The 20,321-nt window shown below is 41.7% G+C and overlaps 1 long non-coding RNA gene across 1 annotated transcript; it reads right to left on the bottom strand.

Moving 5' to 3' along the window:
• Positions 1-2,755: 2,755 nt before the first annotated feature.
• LOC149748129 (uncharacterized) lies at positions 2,756-20,321 on the bottom strand. The gene is made up of 3 exons (XR_016394535.1): positions 11,796-20,321; positions 11,255-11,369; positions 2,756-9,961 (listed from the first exon to the last, which is right to left on the bottom strand). It is a non-coding gene; the product is annotated as an uncharacterized LOC149748129 (long non-coding RNA).

Genomic DNA, 20,321 nt, shown 5'->3' with positions numbered 1-20,321 from the left:
CATTGCCTGAGTGCTGTAATTGGCATTACTGTCCTGGGTAGCGGTCATTGTCTTGGACCTGGGGACCTCAGCACAAATTCTTTTCTTAATTAAAAAAAAATTTTTTTTTTTTACATTATTTTGGCTGCACCGCACAGCATGTGGGATCCCTAGTTCCCTGATCAGGGATCAAACCCACGTCCCCTGCACTGGAAGCGCGGAGTCTCAACCACTGGACCACCAGGGAAGTCCACGAATTCTTTTCTTAACCGTATGCAAATGGTTGGCTTCCTAATAGCCCCTCAAAAGATATCTATGTCCCAACCACTGGAACCTGTGAATGTGTACTCATATAGCAAAAAAGGACTGTGCAGATGTAACTAAGGATTTTGAGATGGAGAGATTATCCTGGATTAAACAGATAGACCCTGAAATACAATTACAATGTCTTTACAAGATGGAAATTTTACAAGACAGAAGAGGAAGAGGCAAACTGACCTCAGACAGAGATTGGAGTGATGGAGCAATAGGCCAAAGAATGAGGGCAGCCACCAGACAGTGGAGGATGGAGGGATAGATTCTCCCCCAGAGCCTCAAGGGACCATGCTGACACCTTGATTTCGGCCCAGTGATACTGATTTCAGACTTCTGGTCTCCAGAACTTCAAGAGAATAAATTGTTGTGTTAAGCCACCAAGTTTGTGGTCATTTGTTACAGCAGCCCTAGGCAACTAATACAGCAAGTGAATCATTTGAGATTTAGGATTAAATGTAAATTGAGACTTGGGATTGAATGTTGATCTGTTACTCGCTAGCAGTGGGATTTGGGGCAAATTTCTTGATTTCACTCTCAGTTCTTGCTTTTGCAAGATGGCGATAATAATAACCATCATTTAGGGTTAATATAAATATTAAAAGACACAATATAAATGTATATGTAAAACACCTGGTGAAAGACTTGGCCCATAGTAGGCACTCAATGCCTGAGAGCTTTTAGTATCCATTATTTAATTGAACAAATATATATTAAGGGCCTACCATGTGCAATACTGCTACCTTCAAGGAGCCTGCATTCCAGTGAGGGAGACACATGATAAACTAACAAACGATGAATATGGAACATGCTAGCTAGTAGTAAACGCTACAGAGAGCAAACACGAGGCAAAGAGAATTAACTGGTTCTAGTTTAGGCTTAGGATACACTTGCGAAACACCTCATAGCCTTCTTGTTATAACACATGATAATATTAATAATAGCTACTGCCTTCGAACACTTTATTTCATGGCTTTCTCCTCACAATGCTTAAAGTAAGGATAAAATTATTTCTGTTCATTAATAAGGACTGAGGCTCAGAAAGTTTAATTAAGTTCATCTTTTTTTTTTTTTTTTGCGGTACGCGGGCCTCTCACTGTTGTGGCCTCTCCCGGTGCAGAGCACAGGCTCCGGACGCGCAGGCTCAGCGGCCATGGCTCACGGGCCCAGCCGCTGCGCGGCATGTGGGATCTTCCCGGACCGGGGCACGAACCCGCATCCCCTGCATCGGCAGGCGGACTCGCAACCACTGCGCCACGGCGGCCAGAGGAAGGAGTTGGAAGGAGGTGAAATCAGGTTTCCTGGAGCTTACTCTGGCCCAGACATCTGGTCCTTTCCCAAGATAAATAATAACATAAGGCTTCTAAACTCTCTTCAGGAGAGTGGGAAAAACACGGGCTCCTTGGGAATCATATCCCCCAGTGGCACCCAAGACCCAACCAGCGTTCTAAAGTTAGTTCATTCCACAAAAAGAGTTAAGAACCGTCAGTCATAGTCATCTTGATAGTACCTAGTTCGCTGCCTATAACTTAAGGAAAATGGGGAGAACTTTAAAAAAATAAATTAAAATATACAGCAATTCAGACTTGACAGTGCCAAAAATCAATGTTCTTAGAAGTCCTTCTAACACAAGGGCAGTTGTATATGAAAGTCATAGACATTTTTTTTTTTTGGCCACACCGCGTGGCTTGTGGGATTTTAGTTTCCCAACCAGGGATCGAACCTGGGCCCTCGGCAGTGAGAGTGCAGAGTCTTAACCACTGGACCGCCAGGGAATTCCTGACATTTTTACTTTTAAATTCCTGACTCCGCAAAGGTTAGAGAAAAGGCAGCAAGCAGCAAAGACAGAATACAAGTCACCACCAAGGGAAAGGCAGAAAATGAACAGCGAGCGGCAAACAACCCACTGGACTGTGGCTTTTCTTTCGCTTTTAGGATTCGTTTTCATCTGATGTCACCTAGACCAAACTCCTGAAGGAAAGAGGCTGATGAGCTAGGTCTTGATCTCCACTCTTCACGCCTAACCCCTGCCCGTGACCTACTATCTCTGTCCTTTCAGCACCCCCAGCAGAGACATTTTATCTTAACCTCTTAGGCTAGAATTGGCATCTTTTCTCCTCCAGATGCTTACCTTGGCCTAGAATTTTGGACTCTGTTTAGAATCCCCAGTTGCAAACGAGCCCAGAGATCACTGACAGCGTTAGCCGAGCAGGTTATGAGGGCATTTCTGAGGCACGTGAGTCTATTTCATAATAACGTGCCGTGAATGACATGCACAAGCCTCGCCAAATGGTGAAAATTACAGGTGAAGCAACTTTCTGAAACTGCTCTCATGCCTGGCTTCACTCAGTCATCTTCCTGGAAGGAGACCATGTCCACTGTTGACTCTCCATCCCCCAAGGACCCAGCCAGAGCTGCCACTCCTTGTAAGGGCCCGAAAGGGCACCAAAACCACCCGCAGCAGGGAAACTGATCCAGGGCTGCTCCCAATTCAGGAGAGCCCCTTGCACACTCACTCTGCCCCTCAGAGCAAATGCCTCGTCGTAAAAAGGTAGGAGGAGGAACATAACAGCAAAGTGTGTACGTTCCCAGAGATGTGATGCAAGGAATGTGGGAGGCATTGCACCTCTTGACTCGTGCTTAACCTTGGTTTTGAGAGAAAATATACCTTGAAATGTGGCTGGCCTTGCCACTGAGGACATCCACGCCCCGGATTCGCCCACGGTGTGAGGGTGTCCTCCTGGCATTTCCCATGAATTTCGGCACGGTAAGGTGTAGTATTTTTTTTTCTTTTAACTGATCTCTTTTGCCTGGTGAAAGGTTGCTTGAATGAACTTCTCTGTTACTTACACAAATATAGGCAGTCTAGGCGCATACTGTCTTCGAGAACAGATGAACAAAAACTGTCTCAGTGCTTGGCATATGGGACCAGGTCCTGGAGGGGAGATGGGCCATGCACAAAAGGAGACCAGGGCCTTTTGGGAGGGGAGGGGCCAGACACTCAACCTCTGTTTCTTAAGAGTCAACTTCAGGATCTCTGGCAAGAGGGCCCAGGAAAGCCCCAATTAAGACCTAAGTTCTGGGAAGGGCAACAGAATGACCAGAATAAAGCTACTCCAACGGGCAAGAGAAATGGGATAGGTCAGCCCTGGTGTTAAGGGGACACTGGATGAGGAAGTGTGGCTTCCACAGGGTCAGCTGCACCAAAGTGAATTCTTCTGATCCCTCCTGGGGCTGGCCTGCAGGAAGGGAGGGGACCCATGCACAGCATGAAAGAGGTTTGTTTAAGAGAAATAAGACAGAACACTTGGGCCTCCTGAGGCTACAAGTCCTCCCATCTGAAGCCCAGCCCACCAGCCCTGGATGCAGACTGCCCATGACTTTATCAACATCGAAACTCTTGACTGGATATTGCTAAACTTCCTTCCTCAAAGTCTTCACCAACTTGTACTGTTACCAAAAGCGTATCAGTCTTTTAAATTTTTGCCAGCCGGGAAAGGGTAAAGGGTTCTATTGTTTAATTTGCATACATGTGATTACTACTAAGAACCAATATATTACCATAGGATTTTAGGCTCTTTCTATTTGTTTTTCTTGGCCCTAAAATTCAATTTCTAGGAATCTAATCTAAAGAAATTCTCCAACATCACCACAAAAATAGATGTTCATGTGGCACTGTTTGTAATAGAAACAAAAATGGAAACAACTTAAACGGCCATAAATAAAGAACTGGATGTACAAATGATCATGTATCTATACTATGGATCCTGTATCTATATTATGATCGTGTATCTATACTCTCCATAGTATTGAGGTTGTCCAAAATACATGGACAGGGACAGATATTAGAAACATGTAGATAAAGGAAAAGATATGTGTAATGTATAACATACATATCCCATTTGTGTTTATAAAACGTATTTAAACGCATAGAGGTACGTCAATTCATAGAAGAGAAACTAAAAGTAGAAGTGAAAGTAGTGATGGACGTTAACTCTGGTCAAAGAAGAAAGTGCTCTGTAGATTTATGGATTGCCTGATTTTTGACAAAGAAAATGTATCATATATCATGTGTGCAATAACAAGAAAAAGAAAAGAAAAAGGGGTGCATATAAAGTAAGCTGGTTTCAACCTGTGTTTCCTAAAGCTGTCCATCCACTGGAAGAAGTGTTTGCCTCAGAAAACTTTGAGTATCACCCCAGAGATAACTACAGACATTTAAGAGTTTGTTTTAAAACAGCGCTTCTCAAATTTTACCATTCAAACAAAATACCTGCGGATCTCGTTAGGATCCAGATTCTGAATCAATAGGTCGCAGTGGGGCCTGAGATTCTGCCTTTATCACAAGCTTCCCAGGAGGTCAGTCCTGTTGGTCCCCAGAGCGTACTTTCGATAACAAGGTTTTAAGAAAGCCACGGTTCTTGTATTTCCTGACAGTCCAGGACATCAGTTTCTCCTGCCTTCCCTCACAATCACGTGCATTTACAATTATAGGAGACTTTATATCCCTAGGGAATCAGAATTCATGTCGTGGAAAATTGGCTGAGTTGCATCAAAATGCATTGGTTTGGCCTGCGACATGTTGCCTGAATCCGTAACTGCATTTCGGTTCCAGTAAACACACACGTGCGGGTCTCAGGTAAACATATGGTTTAAATGAAAATTCACTGGATGGGAAACAAAAATAGGGTTGCAGTGAAGACACATTGTATTAAGTTTCTACATAATTCCCATAAACAGACGTGAGGAAATAGATGTTTTAGTTTCATGGCAGTTCGTTGAATTCATTGACATGCTATTTGTTTTGCTGAATATGTATGAGTTTTGACGAAAATGCATTGCTTGAAAGAAATCAGTCAGGCTCTTCCCATACAGCCCAGTTAGAATGTCCTTCTTAATTTTATATTGCCATACCATCTTTGCTCTTTTTTATGGGTACATATTACTTTTAATGTTTCATATTGCTTGTTGTGGCAGTAAATATAACAACTTTATTTGTTCCTTGAGTTTCTAATGTGGTGGATATATACACTGAACATTAAGGAATATAAATGTGACTAAAGTCTGTGTTAGAGTAACCAGAAGATTTTTTTTTTTTTAAGGGGAAGAGCTAAATTTTATTTATTTATTTATTTATTTATTTTGTGGTACGCGGGCCTCTCACTGCTGTGGCCTCTCCCGTTGCGGAGCACAGGCTCTGGACGCGCAGGCTCAGCGGCCATGGCTCACGGGCCCAGCCGCTCCGCGGCATGTGGGATCTTCCCGGACCGGGGCACGAACCCGTGTCCCCTGCATCGGCAGGCGGACTCTCAACCACTGCGCCACCAGGGAAGCCCAGAGCTAAATATTTTGGTGGAGTTTTGTCATTTTTATTTATTTATTTATTTAACATCTTTATTGGAGTATAATTGCTTTACAATGGTAGAAGATATTTTTTATCTCAAAATATTATTTCTCCTGAACCACTTTTTATACAGAAACATGCATTCTAAAAAATGTTGGACTAAATCTAGAACCAATTTTGAAATCATAATACTGTACAGCCCGAAATATTTCTGTACTAAACAGAAATATTGGCAATATTTCATCAAGTAGATATTATAATTACAGTCAAACTGCATTGAAAAGCAGTGTATTGAACTGAGGAATTATAATTTGTATCAAATCAATGCTCTGACAAGAACCTACATCAAACAGAGTGCTCATAAGTATATTGCTAATCCCTCTTGTGAACCAAGATATAAAGGCGAGGAAAGGGAAAGGAGCAAAGAAGGTTTTTTTATATTGTGACAGTGTCCCAATACAGTACATTAGATACTCAAATGGGTGAAAAATACAGCACATGCTCAGCCAACTGTGCAAAATTATTCTTGATTCAATGTCAGAATTTAAAGGGCGGTGGGTGGGGACAGGCAGGGAGTATAAGCTACAGAGCTACAGCTAGTTAGACGTATTTATTTTACTCCCCAAATACGGCTTGACAAGGCACTCTCAAGCCTGAACATGCTTTCCCCAGAAATGAGCTAAATGTTACTCCTGGGCTTTAGGAATATGAGTGCCATTTTCTTGGGCCAGTTATAAAATCCAAGTCCAGGTCAAAACTGCAGGCTCCATGGCTTCCTGAACTCCAACCTCTCTTCCCCTTGTAATTCTATGCCCAGAATACAGTCAGTGTCTCTCAATGACCCAGTCTAGCTAAAAAAAAAAAAAAAGAAAGAAAAAAAATCACTTTTTCTCTTCTCAAAATCTAACCGTTACGTATTTATTTCAGGAGATGCGTTCTGAAGTATATTGGGATGATGTATCATGGTGTCTTCAGTTTACTTTCAAACAGCTTAGGGAAAAATGTGTACCTACCTTCTCTCTCTCATATCATCTATCATCTATGTATCTATCTTTATTATCTGTCTATCTATCTATCGAGAGATAAGCAAAAGTGGCAAAATAATAACATTGTTAAATCCAGACGAGGGGTATTTGGATGTTTGTGTTCCATTTTCCCATCTTTTCTGATGATTTGAGTTTACTATTAGTAAAAAGTTGGGGGGAAAATACAAGGCTTTGATTGAGTGTGAGGTTAGAGAAGAAAGGGCTGAGTCTGTCTTGTTTCCTGATGTATCACAAGTGCCTGACATAAGGTCAATGCTAATAAATAATTTTTAAACTTAACAAGTTCCTTTATTTGTCAAGAAGGAGAGAAAGAAAGAAAGAAAAGAAGGGAGGGAGGGAAAGAGAGAAAGAAAGAGAGGAGTTCCTAACAGTGTAATTTGACTTGTGGAATGTCAAATTTGGACCAGAAATCAGTTAAAATAAAGAAAAAACTGAGACTTCTGGGAAGGAGGACTATCTCGCCTTGATTTTCCATCCATGGGTACAGCGCCCACCTTAGTAAAGGGTGTCATCCTAGTTCCCCAAGACCTCTTATACAGTAGAATTCTCTCCTGTTATTAAAGCAGCAAGACTAGGGCTTCCCTGGTGGCGCAGTGGTTGAGAGTCCGCCTGCCGATGCAGGGGACACGGGTTCGTGCCCCGGTCCGGGAAGATCCCACATGCCGCGGAGCGGCTGGGCCCGTGAGCCATGGCCGCTGAGCTTGAGCGTCCAGAGCCTGTGCTCCGCAACGGGAGAGGCCACAGCAGTGAGAGGCCCGCGTACCACAAAAAAAAAAAACAAAAAACAAAAAAAAACCAAAGAAGCAAGCCTAAGCTATTGCAAAACCAGGAAAGAAAACAACCTTAAGCGCTCAAGATGCTGAACGATTAAAGAGCTTTAACTGTATGACAGTCTTCATGCTACTTATATAGAAACTTACCAAAATAATAGGCCTTCAAGTTTTTGTGAAGTAATGCATTTGGGGGAATGTAATGCTTGTTTACTTCATCCCCTGGGGGATAACACACAGTTTTGCTTCTAGATGCTCCCCAGCGTTAATGTAAAGATTTTGGTGGTGATACAAACGTGGCATAGACACATTCTCCCGCCAAATAATGGGGGCATACATTCTTAAACTTGTACCCCAGTGGGAACGGATATTCCTCTGGAAATGGATTGCAGTTCTATTTCTCCTTAGCATGACCACCTTTCCTCTTGTACGCCTCTTGGCCCTGGGCCACAGAAGTTTTCTCCTTAAAAGAGAGTATCTTTGTATCTCAGGGCCTGGCGCTGTGAGAACGCTCTAGGTTGCGCTGTCTACACTCCCAGCTCCCTTTCTCTCTCAGTGGCGACAGCAGGATGCTGACGACCTCCCGTCAGCCTCTCTGGTATTCTACACGCGCCATTTCAGCCCCATTTTCACGGTCTTACCCTCAGATTTTAAGGTTTATCTCTAAATTGCGGAATGAGAGGGTTTATCTCCTGGTAAGGAATTTCAGGCTTCAGCAAACAGGTTGGGGGCCAGTCCAGGCACAGTGCATAGGCTGTGGCTGTCACTCACTCATGTGACCCACTCATCCACGGGGTCACCCTTGGTTGAAGACCTTCCTCTTACTGAACTGATACACAGGACAAACCTCTGAAGCTCCCTAAATCTTCCTTTTGGAGGAAAGAAAATTGAAGCGTTCTGATGTGCTCAACTGATCTGGGCATTTTGTCCAGGTTGTCTGACTCCAATATTTGAATGTGTATTTTTCATTTGTGAATATATTGGTATCTGTGTCAGAGGGCAGGCACATAATAAAGGAAAAGTTACCAATGCTGAAGAATAAATATTTCATTTTATCTCGCAGAGTTTTTCTTTTTTCTTCATTCTTGCAAACTCTCCTCAAATCTTATCTCTGCTGAGAAGCATGTGCTGGAGGCTCACAGTCATGGGAAGGGCCTGTGGGTCAGCTTGAAACCAGAACTCCAACTCCCTGCTTCCCAGTGGTCATAATAAAAAAAACTCACATTTCTCCAGGTCTTTTCTTCCACTAAAGGGACTTCACCTCTCCTCTCTACTTTATTTCCTCTAGGAACTTCTAGCTAACTAAGCAGGTTTAAGGTGTATCATCTCAAATTCGAATGTTCGCTTTTTGAAATATTATTGACATATAACATTGTGTCAGTTTCAGGCGTCCAGTGTGTTGGTTTGAGATTTTATATACTGTATTGTAATACAATTACTATAGTAGTGTTAGCTAATAACTTTTTTCTTTTTTTCTTTTTTTCTTTTTTTTTGCGGTACGCGGGCCTCTCACTGTCGCGGTCTCTCCCGTTGCGGATCACAGGCTCCGGACGCGCAGGCTCAGCGGCCACGGCTCACGGGCCCAGCCGCTCCGCGGCATGTGGGATCTTCCCGGACTGGGGCACGAACCTACGTCCCCTGCATCGGCAGGTGGACTCTCAACCACTGTGCCACCAGGGAAGCCCTGGATTTTTTTTTAATTGGCAAGAGAAAGAGCTTAAGCCGCTCTTATGAGGTTACTGACTCTTGCAGCAAAAGACAATTCCTAACAGATGTGTATTTCCTTTTTTTAAAATTTATTTTCTTTATTTAGTTTTGGCGGTGTTGGGTCTTCACTGCTGCACGCGGGCTTTCTCTAGCTGCGGTGAGCGGGGGCTACTCTTCGTTGAGGTGCCTGGGCTTCTCACTGCGGTGGTTTCTCTTGCTGTGGAGCACAGGCTCTCGGCACGTGGGCTTCAGTAGTTGTGGCTCGTGGGCTCTAGAGCACAGGCTCAATAGTTGTGGCACTCGGGTTGAGTTGCTCCATGGCATGTGGGATCTTCCTGGACCAGGGCTCGAACCCGTGTTCCCGCATCGGCAGATGGATTCTTAACCACTGCGCCACCTGGGAAGCCCAGATGTGTATTTCTTAGAATACTTTTAGTGAGGCTAAATTGAGAACAAAATCATCTGCTTTTATACTCATTAAAAAGAGAAAAACAAGCATGGCAGCGTGTAAGAACTGACAAAGGATAGCACAAAAGAGCTTTGAACAAAATTCCAGTAGATGGCAGTGTTGGCCAACTTTTTCCTGAAAATGAACGTTCCTTTTCAAGATGTTAATTAAAATTTGTTGAGCAAGTTAGATATAGTTTTAATTTTCTAAACACAAACGGAATGTGTATACTCAGCCATAAAAAAGAATGAAATTCTTCCATTTGCAACAACGTGGATGGACCTAGAGTGTGTCACGTTTAGTGAAATAAGTCACACAGAGACAACTACTCCATGTTATCACTTCTATGTGGAATCTGAAAAATAAAACAAACAAATGCATGTAACAAAACAGAAACAGACTCGCAGATATAGAGAACAAACTAGTTCTACGAGTTGTTACCAGTGCGGTGAGGGAAGGCGGAAATGGGGTCGGGGATTAAGAGATGCAAAGTACTATGCATAAAATAAGTAAGCAACAAGGATATATTGTACAGCACAGGGAAACACAGCCATTATTTTGTGATAACTTTGAATGGGTATAACCTATAAAAACACTGAATCACTGTGTTGTACATCTGAAGCAAATATAATGTTGTAAATCAACTATACTTCAATTAACAGAAGAACTGAATGTGTATTTATATTATGCTCTAAATTGTAAAACTAAAAAACCTTCATGAGGTAATTACATAAGCAACAATCATATAGTAATTGCGGACTTAATTAATATTTCTGAGCGCTAACAAGGGCTAAGGGATTTGTCATGGACTGAATTGTGTCCTCCACCCCATTCACATGTTGAAGTCCTTATCCTCAGGGTGACTTCCTTTGGAGACAGGGTCTTTAGGGAGATAATTAAGGTTAAATCATGGCAGGGGGTGGGGCATAGGGAAGGCGGCTAACCTACTAGGACTGGTGTTCCTGTAAGGAGAGGAAGAGACACCAGAGGTCTCTCTCTCAGTGGGCACACAGAGGAAAGGTCATGTGAGGACACAGCAAGAAAGCAGGAGTCTATAAGCCAGGAAGAAAGCTGTCACCAGAAATCAATCCTGACGGCACCTTGATCTTGGACTTCTAGACTCCAGAACTGTGAGAAAGTAAATCTGTGTTATTTAAGCTGCCCAGCCTGTGGTATTTTGTATGGCAGCCCGAGCTGACTCATACAGGCTTCCCTAACATTATCTCTTTAATTCTCACCACCTGGATGAAGGAATTATTATACCTGTTTTACCAAGGAGAGCCCTGAAGGTCAAAGGGAGACGTAGACTGCTTAACAGAATCCAGGCTTTTCATGTGGTGAATCTGGCGAAAACTGTAGGGCTCCCTGATCTCAGTGTCCCTGCAGGTTCCACCACGGTGACCTCCACGTGGCTGCAGCCACGTGTCTACTTTCTGTCTTCACTGAGCTCAACCTATCAGCCGTGTTTGACTCAGCTGTTCGCTCCCTTTTCTGGAAATGTGGCTTCCAGAGTCCATACTCAATGGGTTTCCTCCTACTTCTTTGGTTGTTCCTTTCTCAGCTGTGCTTTGTTGGTGTCCCTGGATCTCCTTGACGCTGAATATTGGAAGACCCGAGGGTTTAAGTCTTGGGCCTCTTCCCTGTTTACCTGTAAGCAGTCCCAGGTGATGTCAACCAGCCTCCTGCTAATTGCTGCAGCCTCCAAACTGGTTTTCTTGCCTCCACACTTGAGCACCCACTGTGACACAGCAGCCAAGGCATCCCTGTTAAAACGTGAGTCAGATCATGTCATTTTGGGGCTCAAACGCCTCCAGTAGCTCTCCTCTACCTCAGAGGAAAAGCAAAAGTCTTGATAATGGCTCATGAGGTCCTTCACTCTGTGTACCTCTACCCCCCTGCCCCTACCATTTCTTAATTTCTCTCTGGGCTGATCTGTTTTCCATCTTTCCTTTGCTCAAGTACTCCAACCACATCAGCCAGTCCTGTTTCTGCCTCAGGGCCTTTGCACTTGTTGATTTCTCTGCCTGGAATATTTTCTTGAGATGAGGGGCTTTGGAGTCACCTTATCCTTTGCGACATCCCTATCTAAGTTGTAAATCTCAGGTCTCCCAATACTTCTTAACTCCCTTCTTCATTTAGGTTTCTTTTTAGCCCACACCACTACCTGACATACTATATATTTTACTTACCTTGTTTATAGTATGTTTCCTTCCTCTACAATATAAACTCCACGAAGGTAGAGATTTTTGTCCTTTATTTTCACTGTTCTAGCACCCAAATCTGGAACAGTGCGTGGCACATTGGAAGATACTCGATGAGAATAGGTCGAATAATTGAAGGAACCATACCATGTTGCCTCACCTAGACATAGTTACTAAGAATAAGCACGGTTATTGTGCAAAGAATTCCCAGCAGCTGCCTACGTCTCACACAGAGAAAAACAAGAAAAGTTAGATGTAAACCACTACATGAAGGATTAGATGAAATAAAAACAATGGTCAGACACTGAGGATCCTTAAGCACTGCCATAAGCTAAAGAAAAACAATCAAACCTCTGGAGACACTGGAAAATAGGATAAATTGTAAATGTATTGGTTTTTACCATTGCAGTGTGGAAAGACAAAAGGAAGGATGGGTCAGCTTCCTGTGGTCTTCCTGGTCCCGGTATCCATGGCTAAAGTAAATGTATTGTTTATCTGACTTTTGTGCATGTAAATATCCAAATGCAATATTCTTACACGCTTAGAGGATTTTGTAGACAACGAATAGCATTGTAAGCTAATCCTCTTTTTAAAAAAATACAACAGCAGACTTGCCTGTAAAGATTATCGTATAGAATACACTCATAGTATAAAAAAAGTAAAATAAAATTCAAAATTTCAAAAAAAAGAATCCACTCATAGGCTTGTATGAATCAGTTCCCTTAAGGAAAAGTCATAACTTTTATGATATCCCTGCACCATTATTGGCCTGTGTTTATATAGCTGTCTTCAATGAAGACAATAATGTGATTACGTGGCATATCATCTCCATGTCAGGCGGAAGTTACCCAGATTTTATGTTAGGGTATAGAGTGAAATACAAAGAAATGAAAAGGTTTTGCTTAATAATGATGACTCTTAAATAGGATTGAGTCTTTTACATACCAAATTGTTTACTTACCTAGAGTCCATCTGAAGGTGGCGAAATACATTGGACAATGTCTTCTAGTGCTGTGACTTAAGGTTTCTTAGTTGTATGTTTCATTTTTAGAAGCATTGTTTCCAGGCTGTGTTGTTTTGGAACTCATCTGACAGATACATGAATCTGACTCCAGGGGCTTTTAGAGCTGGAAGGAGCCTCAGATAATCGGAGCCACACTCTTGCTTTACAAGTCGGGAAATGTGACCTGGAGACATGAAGCAACTTGCCCAAGGACGTTACAGGTAGCTTGTGGCGAAACTGACACTAGAATCCCATTCTTCCAATTCCAGTCTCGATCTCTTTCCTTTATCCCATGCTACTCAGAAAACCCACCAACATTCCAAAACACTGTAAATTGAGCATTGCCTTACCTGTGACAGTAGCGATTTTTAGAGGGATGTATGTATTGTATTTAAACGGATCATATGGCTTTGGGAAAGAATGGTCACAGCATGAGAATGGGGACTGATATTTGAGAATCATTGTAGAAACGACAAAACCCTCATAACGAAAAGTGGATCACATATAGTCCTGGCACCTTAATCCTCCACCAAATTGCACTGTGACTCTGAAGGTGATTACTTCATGCCTGTCACTCTGCATCTGGCTCTAAGGACACATATCTGTGGCTCTCACCCCACATTTCTGATTATAGTTGGTAAAAATGTTTATAAATTTCATTGGTTTCTTGGTACATAGAAAAAGTTGAATAACAGAACTATTAGTACTTAGGTAAGGACACATGAATATTTTCTACAGCATAAATCTGTTTTCTACTCAGTTAGATGTTAGGCCATCTGGTAATGGAAAAAGTGTTTGGAAATCCACCTAAGTTAACCTTAAGTGTTGCATTGCCTGCCTTTGGGGCTTGAATTTTTAAGTTTCATATTGTAATAGATAGTGATCAGGCCAAAAGTAATAACTCCCATATATATATATATATCTCCACGTAAGTGAGGGAACACATGCATATAATTCGCATAGCAAGGCACATATGGTACTAACAAGAATGGTAGACTCAAGTTCCTCCAAGCAACTAGGGATACATAGTGCGCTAGCATGTTAATATTCTAGCACTTATATATGATATTCAAAGTAGAGTTCATAAATCTGAGTATGACTCAGAATCCTGTGTATTAAGTGCATAACTATTGCATTAATGTTTCATGTGTGCAAAGAATAAGATACAAAGGAAAAGAGTTAAAAGGGTTTCACAGCACCTCAAGTGGTAAGAGTACACTAATGATGAAAATGATAACAAAAGCTAAAGTGCAAAAGAAGGCCTCAAAAGCACCTCTTTAAAAGAAAAACAGATTTCAGTACAGTTTTCGAGCATTTCGACCACTAAAGCTAAACAGTTCTTAAGAAACAGTCAAGAAACTTTGACTTGATAGTAAAACCTTAATGATTTATATGTTCAAGGCAAGTGGTAATAAAGTTTATATCACTAATAATCACACAGAAGATACTGGTAGTAAAAAAATATATAACAATTGTACATATTAGGACAGTTTGGGAATTAAGTTTGTATGAGTTGTAAGAAAAAACTCTTTCCTTTTTAGGTTTAATTTTACTCAGGTCAAATAAGAAATTTCCCACTTGTTGGTTATCTCTGCCCCAGTCCTTGTTTGATATTTACAAATAAACGAACTGCTTTAGTTTGAAGATTAAAGTGAAAGAAATAATGTTCTGAAATTATATTCTCACACATTTTACCATGTAAACATATACACATCCGTACAAAATCCTACTTACAAAATGTCCCTGTAGAATAATAGCAAAACTCCATGGGATCTTGCAGGTTCCAAGGACGTGGTTTGAAGAATCCAGTTTAAGATATGTGTGCCTACTTTTTTCATAACCATCAGTGTATTGGTTAAGATGATTAGGGTTCAACTAAACAAAATGTCTTTTACTCACACGCTCAAATAAGTTCTGAGGTAGGATGCTACAGAGTCAGTTAATTTAGCAGCTTAAAAAAAACCATGAAAGACTTAGAATTCTTTCCTTCTTTCCATTCTGCTATACCTTACTTGTGGTAGCTTCCTTCATGGTTACAAGGTGGCTGCAGCAGCTCCAGACGTCACATCCCTCATATCCCCCAGTGTGACACCCAAAACCTAGAAGAGAAGTTAAGGGCATAACCTTATTTTCTGTTCCTTTCTAAGAGTGAAGAAAACTATCCCAAACACCCCATCCCCAATCGGATTGTTCCTTATAAGACCGAAAATTGCATCATGTGCTCAATCCTAAACCAATCACCAAAGAAAGAAGTAGACTGATCATAGCTGGCTTAAATAAGTGATTCTCAACCCAGGCTGCACACTAGCATCACTTGGAGAGTTTTCAAAAACTGTCAAACTCTAGACCAATCAGTGAGAATCTCTGGAGGTGGGCCTGGGCATCAGTATTTTCAAAGAGCTCTCCAGAAGATTCTGATGAACAGAGGGGTGATCACACCTGTTAGAATGGCTACTATCAAAAAGAGAAAAAATAACACATGTTGGCGAGGATGTGGAGAAAAGGGAACCTTTGTGCCTTGTTGGTGGGAGTATAAATTGGTGCAGCCGCTATGGAAAACAGTCTGAAGGTCCCTCAAAAAATTAAAAATATAACTACCATGTGATCCAGTAATTCCTTGTCTGGGTATTTATTCAAAGAAATCTAAAACACTAACTTGAAAAGATATATGCACCCTCATGTTCATTACAGCATTATTTATAATAGCCAAGATATGGAAATGACTTACGTGTCCATCACTTGATGAAAGGATAAAGCAAATGTGAGATATATAAAAATAGATATTATTCATTTATTTATTCATGTATTATTATAAATGCGATATTATTCATCCATAAGAAAGGAAATCCTTCCATTTGCCACAACATGGATGGGCCTTGAGGGCATTATGCTAAGTGTAATCAAGGAAAGGCAACTACTCTATGGCCTCACTTGTAAGTGGAACCTAAAAAACCAAGAAACAAACAAACAAGAGCTCACAGATACAGAGAACAGATAGGTGGTTTCCAGGGTGGGAGCTGGGGGTGAGCACAACGGGCGGAGGGGGGCGGAAGGGACAAAATTCCAGTTATAAAATGAATAAGCCCTGCGGATGTAATGCACAACATGGCAACTAGAGCTAATAACACTGAACCGCATATTTGAAAGTTGCTAAGAGCGAAGATCTTCAAAGTTCTGATCACAAGAAAAAAAAATGTGTAACTGTGCATGGCGATGGGTGTTAACTAAACTTATTACGATGATCACTTCACAATATAGACAAATATCAAATCATTATGTTGTACACCTGAAACGAATATAATATTGTATGTCAATTATACCTCAATAATAATTTTAAAAATAGTAATAATAAAACAGAAACTTCGGAATAAAAGAAAATAGTGCGGGGTGAGAAGCAGTGAATAGTCTAACTCTTAGATGAATCAAGATTCATCCCCTTGGGCAAGGGAGGGACCAGCCTCCCTTCTTGAGACATGTTTGGGTTGTCTGATAACTGAACAAAACTGGGGTTCTGTTAACAAGGAAGTAAGGAGAGAATGGCTTTGCCAGGTTGATCGTGGTATTATGGACAAGATTTAAGAACTAGTCAGAGCTTTAGAAGCACCTCTCACTGATACAATATTATAAACACTGAAGATGATTTTCATTTTTGAAGTCACATCAGTCTACGGCATAATCATTGGCCATGAGAGAAAATGAATTCCTTCCTGTTTCTTGGGCTCAGAGTGACTCAGACATTGAGAAGCAGGTTTGTCAAGATGACAGAGGACCAAGGTAATGCATTTCAATGATGAAACAGGAAATTCATTCATGAGTATTGGGCATACCTCCAAAGTGACTGCTTAGCCAGAAATGGGATAGCTAGTTTTTCCTACTTCTGTTTTATTATCCTCAATGAGAATGACAAAATATTAGATTACAGAGGAACTCAGAGAAAATCTGGCTCCTACACTCCCCCCATACTGCGAACCTGCCATCCATTTTAATATTAGAAGAGACTGGGGCACAGAGAAGTTACACAATTACTGGAGATTACATCAGGAGTCTGTGGCAAAAGTAAGACCTTTTCTCCTGCCCTGCACTTAGTGCTCGTTCTTACAATAATTAGAGAGTTTCTCCGTTGTAGTTCTGTCTATCTAGACTGCATAGGAGGGGCTAAATAAACACGACTTAGGTTTAAGACTCAGTTTTCTAAAGGGACACATGGGGGCAGCAAATGTTTAGAAAAGAAATTACACTTCTAACGTGCAGGCTGTAAATATATATTGAGAAAATGTTTGGAAATGGGATATTTGGGGGGGGTTGGTTTGTTTATTTGATGGTATTGACATTGCTTGTGATCCATATGTTACAACGTGGTATTGGGGATTTCAGAGAAAGTGGTAGTCACCATGATTCAGTTTTGCTTCCAAATGTGCCCCTGCAAAGAGATTATGAAAAGCACCGTTTATCACTAGAAAGCGTGTCTTCGGAATGTTTATTAATATTGAGCCACACCTTCCTCATAGAAGTTAATGAGATTTTGTGTCACACGGACTGGAGTAAGTATAGAAGAACTTACTGGTGAAGATTTCCTTTAGCTACTGTAATAACCCATTTTCATTGCTATGATTACTGATGAATAAAACGTTTTCTTTTTGTGGTTACTTCTATTTTTTATTTCCCCACTCATTTATCATTTTCTTTCTTATCATCAGTTGTTTCTTATCACTCTCAGTAACGCCCAAATAGTGATTTCTGAGGAATTATTCCCACTCTCCTTCTATCACTCGTTATTCAAAGTGAAATTATCATATTGGAATTTTGTGCCATCAAATACCAGGCATGTGTCTAGATAATGTTCAAGAGACATTAAACAAACAAGTAACTGCAGGCATATTCAGACCAGAAGTTTACATTTTCTGGTTTTCCTGTGATTTCAGTGGAGGTGGCACTCATTCATGGGAAAGAGTCACCAATGAAAAGTCAACATTAGACTCAAGAGCCATTTCTCCAACATCTTCCAGAATCAAGGCTTTGGAGGTCATTTCTATCAACACTGGTTGTTTCCCATCTGCACTTAACAATGGACACAAAGGTCATATTTAATCCCAACCCCTTTAAGGCAGACTGGACGCTTGAGTTTACAAAGATTTAGTCAAAAAGGTATCTTAAATCAGGCCTTTAATCCTGACCACAAACAGGACACAGTGTCATGGACTCAGTTAGTAGGGAACAGATGTGATGAAGAGAAGAGCTCCAGCCTGGACACTTAGCTCTTCTGACCCCTTTGGCCGTTAAGCTGAATGGTGCTGACCTCAGTATACACACCTGTACTGGGCTCAGGAGACGTATATTTGTGGTGAAGAGCATTATGGTGAGAGCGCTAAGCCTCTAAAATTCTGTGATTCTGATTGTTTCTTTCTCAGTATACAGCTGTGGAAAGATACTGAGTTTTCTCTCTTTGGGAGGTTTGAGTCTGGTTGCCCTTGACTATCACAAGTCAGATTTTCTCTATCTAGTGCTATCATTGGGACACACCAGACCTGCCAAGGCCAGGAAATCCTATTGTTTGAAGAAGTTTTGCTTTGTGAGCTTCTCTTTCTAGTAGTAAAAGCAAAAGCAAAAAAAAAAAAAAGTATTTAAAATCTTGTCAATATCCTGGGGGGTTTTTTTGGTATAAATATTTGAATGCAATAATGTAAAATGGATATGTATTTTTCCCTATTTTACTTAACGTGGATTTTATACAATGGTTGTTAGAATGCTCCAACAATGAAAAGAGAAGAATATGTATTTGGACAGTCTTTAGATATTTCTCCTTTATTCAGTACACTTGAGAGGATCATTCAAGCTGTAGTTTTTAAAGTAAAAAAAAATGAAGATAACTGGAAATTAAAAGCAGTCAAATGCTATTATCATCTGAGTCTTGGTTCAACTAAGTGTCTTGACAGCTTCACCTTTAGAAGTTCCTGAGGCAAATTTATTTCAAAATTAGAAATAAAATATTTAAACCAAAGACCACAGTTAACTTAATACCCTGTAACTTTGGTAGTTTAACTAGTAATTCTCAAAAGGAAGAGTCAGGTCAGAAACAGAACTGTGTGTATAAATTGTCAGGCTCTGGTGTTTGTTTTCAATCACTTCTCAAGGGAAAACTTCCTTTTCATTCTTCTCAGCACCACCCTTCAGAGAAAAATTCTATAATTCTCATATCCACAATGTCGGGACTGAAATGGTCTAATTAGAAAGGCTGTTCATACAATTTATGTTGTAAGATTCAGAAAGAATACATTTTGAGTTTGAAAACAGATGAAATGTACCACGTCCATTTTTTAGAAAAAACTTATATATTTGACCTGGCCTTGTTTTAAATTGTCAACTTAAATTTCGAATGCAACTTGCAACGTTGAAAGGAGTACAGAAAAACACAATGCCATTTGAACAATGCCTCTCCAAGATTCCAGAGCCATGTTAAGTATTGTTTTATTTTGAAAAAATAATGATTTCAAAAAAAACAAAACCAAACATCTCGCTAGACTCAAGAAGAAAGATACCCGCGCCTTTGACTGTTGAGTATGTAATTGGAAATCCGGAGGAGGCTGGCCTGTTATTTTGAGATACTTGATAAAAAGTCTTGCATAGCTTCAAAACGCTCACAGCAGAGCACTTTCATGCAGCCAGCCTTTCGGCATCATGTGCAAAAGCAGTGAGGCTGCATTATTCGGAAATCACAAGACTTTAAGACACGGAAGTCTGGCAGGTTTTAATGGCAACCGACGTTTGCTCTTTTAAAGTCTGTGGTCGCGTGTAAAAGCAGTGGAGTTTGGTGTCTGCGGGTCCCGTGGAGCGCATCTTCGGGAGCTTCCTTCGGGAAAAGGCAAAGCGACTGTCTCCACTTTTTAAAGGAAGGCCTTACCTCGTACAGTATTTCTAAATTAAACTGACAGATCCTGGAGAAAATCTCAGAGCACGCATTTCAGCCTGTTCCGCCAATAGGCAACTAAGACAAACTGAAAGTAAACAGAGCCTTGTCTGAGTCGATCCAAGACCCGGGACCGCTCCGGGCAGCGGGCGACGGGGCGAACTTGAAGGACCTGCACGAAGGGAACCGGGACTGAGCCCTTGCCGCTGCCCGGCTCTGCACGGCAGAAAGTTCGAGGCTCTGTTCCCAGACTTGTAGGAGACTTGCATCAGCTGAGGAGACTCTCTGTCTCCACCGGCCGCTAAATTCTGAGTGGGGATGAGCCCCATCGGCTCCCCGCCCCCGGCCCGCCCGGGTTTGGCGCCAGAGCGCCCTCCCGACCGAGGGCCGCGCGTCGCGGGGACCGTCCTGCCGGCCGGGCGCCCCTCATCCCCGGACCTGGGAGCTCACCCGGGCGGCCGCGCTGAGAGGCGGCGGCGGCGGCGGCGGCGTTGCGATCCTGAGCGCGCGGCTCGCCAGCGGCCACCGCGCGTCCCCTCGCGCCGCCCACCTGTTTGCCCAGATGTGTTTCCAAGAAAGGCCACTTGTATGTAGCCGGAAAGGTGAC

Source organism: Delphinapterus leucas, chromosome 10 (assembly GCF_059928025.1).
Source record: "Delphinapterus leucas isolate spDelLeu-1000000601 "Yukka" chromosome 10, BTC_Dleu_Yukka2, whole genome shotgun sequence".
In the NCBI taxonomy this organism is placed as follows: Eukaryota; Metazoa; Chordata; class Mammalia; order Artiodactyla; family Monodontidae; genus Delphinapterus; species Delphinapterus leucas.
This window is presented reverse-complemented; position numbering and strand designations above follow the sequence as displayed.